The sequence below is a fragment of the Charadrius vociferus genome, unplaced genomic scaffold, assembly GCF_000708025.1.
Source record: "Charadrius vociferus isolate BGI_N301 unplaced genomic scaffold, ASM70802v2 scaffold46, whole genome shotgun sequence".
Classification (NCBI taxonomy): Eukaryota; Metazoa; Chordata; class Aves; order Charadriiformes; family Charadriidae; genus Charadrius; species Charadrius vociferus.
Genome location: NW_009648710.1, coordinates 524,992 through 530,675, shown reverse-complemented (window position 1 = coordinate 530,675; position 5,684 = coordinate 524,992).

Sequence of the window (5,684 nt, the reverse complement as noted above, 5' to 3'; positions counted from 1 at the left end):
GGGGGGAGCAGCGCCCCCCACCCCCCCGGCACCGGGGCGTCCCGGCTCCGCGCCCCCGGGGAGAGGGGGGCACCCGGGCGTGCGGGCGCAGAGCCGGCAGTGCAGCCTGGCGCCGTGCACCTCTGGCAGCCCCGACTCGCACAGTGGTGTGCGGTCGCAGCCGTACGCGCTCCCGCACGGCGATGGGGAGGCAGGAGACGGGGAAAGGCGTGAGCACGGGCGCACCGGCAGTCCTGCGTGCTCCCGCGGCGGGGAAATGCGGGCAGTGTGGATTAGGAAAACACCTCTCGGGCACCTTAGCTGGGTACACACAGCCATGGTCAATTCTGGGGGGGGATTTCAGAGGTGGGAAGTTCTGCAGCCCTGTGATGGTGGGGATTTTGCAATGGGCTGGATGCTGCTCACCAAATCTGCCCCGAATGCACGCGTCCAACCTGCTGCTGCCTTAGACAGCAGCTAAACACTTGGAAGAGAAAAATGTTAAGTGCCTCTTTATTGTGCGAGTGACATGTTACAGTCTGCTTATGCAGCGAAATTTGGGAGCAGGCCCTGTGAGCGCATGAGGCCCTGCAAGGGCAATGCTGGGAACCATTCAGTGTCTGCCTCCCACCTTCCAACGTGCAGTGAATCTCCGGCTTTCCAGCTTCTCCATAGTTCAGCTCTGAGACGGTGGTAACCCTTATGCACAGGACAGGGCTTCCTGCAAACTTGAGGAGGAGTTACAGCAGCTTCAGCCTATGACATTTATGAACAGCAGAAACTTGCTTGCCTTTTCAACTGGTTAGAGAACGTTTGTGTGATGCCTCTGTGACTGGCAGTGATGCTGTATTGTCCATCCGTGGTTTTATGCTTTCACTTAAACCACTAACAAGAAACTGGGCAGCCACAGTTCACCTGCCATTATCAGCAGGGAGCGACTGACTCCTGTTCTTCCTGAAAGCAAGCAGCACGCCGCCCTTCTCGCCAGGTTTCCGTATCCAGAGCCTTCCAAAGGGAAACGTCTGCTGTGAAACACGCATTTCTCAGCGCAGAAGAACAGTAACCTTTAAACCGACGCATTCTAACCTGCGTGGGTTTATTTAGATGTCACTTATTATGCCTTGGGGGCTTACCTGAACTTCTCAGCGTGGCTGACATGCAGTAAATTGGATGGTGCAGTTGGGCTGTAATTGCCTGTGATTAGGCAGGGCTGTGGGGGGAGAACAGCTGAAACGGAGGAACAATTTCACATTTCTGCTCTTTTCTCTCTCAATTTCTCTGCCTTGCTGATTCTGGATTTTAGGCATTGGCTTTATTTGAGTCATACATAAGCAATAATACCCTGCCCTTGCATCAGTCGATATCTACGTGCTATTCAAAGTAAAACAGGATAATTTTACAGAAACTGAGGTGGTAAGAGGTGAAGCAGCTGTAAACTGCCCAAGGTCACTTCGCAGTCTGGCAGCAGAGCGAAAAATGCTGATTCGCCAGATCAGTCTGTACCCCCCCTCCGGCTCGGGAGCCTGAGCCAAGCACCCAAATACTAAAGTAACAAGCAAAGACCTTTTTGTGTATAAATAAACACATAGAGTTCTGTGTACCGTGCTGGATACAGAGAGGTAGACCAGAGGGAAGGATGAATCACAAGAATTCATGTGCTGAAGGTCTTGGCCCGCTCACAACGGAGCAATGTACTGAGCCCTTCAGCAAATGCAAATCTTGGTCATTGTTCCCTTCTTTCTGTGTGTCTCTAACACAACCCGTGGTACCAGTAAAGGAAATGGCCTCCCCCATTTGCCTTTTACTGACAGAGCAGGGAAGATAATGCCCCTCTCAACCATCACTAGTGGATCATGAACAAATAAGGCTGATTTCTGTCTTCCCAAAGCAGTTTTTAGTGTTAGCTACCTTGAAAATGTATAGTACAGAACACAAAATCATCAAGGAAATTATAGCAGGACTTCATAGAGTAGCTGGATTAAATTACAGCTCCTGTTGCATTACTTTTCTTAGTAGTTAGCTTTGAAAATATACTCGGAAAATATGCTTTTATTAAGTGGAAAAGCATTTCCATCAGTCAACCACTAACTCACCAGCACCTTCAGCATTTCCTCACCTCAGGAGAGCTGGTAGAAGGACAAAGTAGGTGCTATGTCCCAGGCAGACTGTGAGAATTCCCTGATTTTACATTGTGCTCCCAGCTCCTCCAGCACCTCCTGGGACCCTGCAGCGGCTGCGGCTGGCGACTGCCGTCAGCTGAGTACTGCTCGGAGGAGACCGGGGAAGGGGTGAGGTGTGCAAGGCCAAAAAAAGGTGAAATTTAGAGAACTCTGCTCATGCCATGCAATACTTCCCAGAGCTGATGACTTCAAAAGATGTAAGATCAATGCTTTTGTTCGTCTCTGAAATAGTGAAGAATACGTTATCTATTTACCTTTATTTTAGACTGGGCATATAGTATGCTCAACTTTAAAAACCCACCACTTTTCATTAATTTTACTCTTCCTATTTCCTACAATGCACATTTGGTCATTGAACAGATTTTTAGCTTTTTTTTTTTTTAAGTATTTGGTTTCCTGCTTATGACAATAGGTAAACAAAGAGTCTGTGTGATGCTGCATGTCCCCGATTTTTTCTCTTCTGCAGCAGCACTCCTAGCAGGATTTGACAGCAGAGCGTGAGCATGTTACAGCAGCACTCGGTGGCTCGCACTCACCCATCAACAACTGCCAAATCCATATTGCTACAGACTGTCATACTTGTTTCAGAATTTCTTCTGTATCTCAACCTGAGATAAAGGCAATTTCCATCCTCTGTTCTCTTCTGTCCCTCCAGGATGCCAGGAAGGTGTCACGCTTGCTGCAGGAGCAGGCAGACAAACTGTCAAACAGCGTCTCACCGACAGCTTCCCTATTGTACGGCACGTCCTGCAGAACCTTTTCACTTGGTAGACTGATTTTGCGGCTCCTGCCAGCGTGGAACTGTGCTTGTGCCAGTGCAATTTAAACAGAATATTTCATTAAGAGATCAGCGGTAGGCACATGGAAATGACAGCGATCATTAAGTCTGCATTACTGTTGTTTGCATTAGGGAGCACGTAGAGGCCCCGGGCAGAGACAGGACTGCACCGTGCGAGGTGAAGCCAGCCCTCTGCGTGCAGCGCAGTCCCAAAACCCGTTTGCTTTCCAGCGGTCCCCGAAAGAATACCCTGAGACAAACCATCCGCCTTAATCAGCGGGTGACCAGGCTGTGGTATCCCTTCCTACATGTTCAGACATCCCCATAATGGACATGACAGAAAAGAATAAAGAGCTACTGGACAGAATTGGCCCAACCAGTGGTGTGCGGTTGATTTACACCGTTTCTGACCCACAAGCAGAGGTACTTTTCATTACACAAATCCCTGCAGCGTGATTAGTTTCCCTAATACTTGCCCTGCTTTTTCTCAGGGCAGGATACAAATCCTGGTGCTCCCATTGGTTGGCAGCATCAAGGAGGCAGTGAGATTTGTGTGACCACTGCAAGATGATTTCTCTGCGACTGCAGAGGGTTTCACACGTTGTGCCCTGCCCTGCCAAAGGCAGAGTCCGCTCTCGACAGTGCTCTGTTAAATGGGTCTGAGTGGCCAAATGTGGTTAGTGAGGAGAGGGGGAGAAGGGGAAATGAAAGAAGGAAAGAGTCTTGAAATCAATATAAAGCAAAAGATGGATGGCAAGAAGCAGATGGATACACAGAGGAGAGGGAAAGAAAGAATTATTGAAACATTTAGGAGAAATGTAATCCAGAGGAACTTTCAATATCCATGGCACAAAAGAAAGATGCTGTCAGGATAGATAGCATGGGTAGAAGGCCATAGTGTTGGATAGCATATCCATGTTCAGATCCAAATTATACCTGTTTTTCAACTTGGGTTAGACAAACCAGGGTAAGAACACACCTTTTATAGCATCGCACCTACTAATAACTCTTTGACTGTTTGGTAATAAATACAACTTGTCCTGCGGTTCACACCATCACTTGGCTTGACATACGCTGCGTGCAAAGGCAGCAAGTCTTCTCCACTTAGCAGCCACAGCGCTCAACACCAGGACAACAGGGTACCAATGCAGGGCATATTCACAATGCAGTGAATTTATGCGTTTCTTTACCACACTAGTAATGCACAAATGCTTACTTTAAACAGTAGAGAAACGTGGGCAAGTTTTGAGATCTAACGCATTTGGTTGAATTTGATTAAAACACAATTTGGATCAAGATGGCCTATGACACCAGGCATATGTCCTTCAAATTCTTATGACTGGGAATTTTCACGCCTTCAAATCCTCATTTCACAAGGAAAACCACCAGAGAGAGAGATTTAAATCAGCGTATCTCTGCTTTATTGAATTACTGTTACACACTCTCTGAGGTTCTAGCTAGCTAGATACCTCTCCAACTGGCCAAACCACTTTGATTTAAAAAGTTTATACTTAACCTTTGCTTAGGCAACGTCCCAGTTGGGTTAAAATAGGCAAATGATTTGTGGCTTTCTGTTCCTGGCATGAGACCATTTCCTTAAAACTGCGTATGTTGGGGTGCTAGTGACCCTGGCCAAAACTGGTAACTTCTGCTTAAGAACGTAGAGCTTCTTTCTAGTGAGTAGCTGTGGATGACGGTGGATGCAGTGAGGTTTCTCCATGGGAGCTCTACAGTAGGGAATAACATGGAATGGTTATGGAGTAGAAAACCTCCCCCTACCCGCTATAGGTTCTCATTTTTCCTTTAAATCACGCATCCGGGTTCTGATTGATCCACTCAAGCAGTTCTTGTATTCCTTTAGATTTTAAATAAGATGCAGCCATTCCAGTAAGTAACGTGTGTGTCTAAATGAACAAAGGAAATGTTTTCTTAGCTTTTGCTACAAAGGTTGTCTTGGTCATCACGAGCAGTCGTGCTGTAAGCACGCTCCTGTATTCACAGGAGGCGATTGTGCTCCAGGCTGTGCACACAGCCCCATCCAGGGCTGCCACAAGGAAAACATTGCAATCACCTAAAGTGCACGTAGAGATTTTCTACATCCCGTTCCCTCCTCGAAATGTTAAAGGTATCAGCCAGTGTAACTGTGTCACGCTTGAATGTACTTGTGTTTCAAATGGGCTTGATTTGTAAGGGTTTTTATTTGGGTCTGCTAGTTTCACACCTACACTGAGGTGTAAAGGGTTTTTTCTGAATGCTGCTGAGAACTGAGCTGGTACCTCTTGAACACAGTATCACGAATGCGCTCATCTGTAAGTTCTCCGCTGGGGAGGTAGGAAACCACACTCAGGAGCTTTGCTGGCCTTCCTCTTTATTGACGTGTTTGGGGAAAAATATTGCCCCCTGTTGTGGATGGTCTATGTATCTAACAATAAATAACATTTACATCCTGGCAGAATATTGAACAACCGCCCTTTTTGTGAGCTGCCCAGGTTTTTCTGTTGCTGAGACTGTCACCTACTGGCCACGGAGCATCTCTCCAGAATCTCCGGAGCAAAGTCAGAGTCAGAATTAAGTATGCAGCTTTGCCTTTAGAAATTAAACCAGTGAGATGTTCCTATTTTATGTAACTGTGAACAGGGTGATAATTCTGTAAATGGATCTAGATCGAGAACCTAGAAAGCGTCTTATAAAATGCCCAGATTCATGGAGTTTTAATGCAAAGCAAACCGGGATCTCATTGCAGTGGA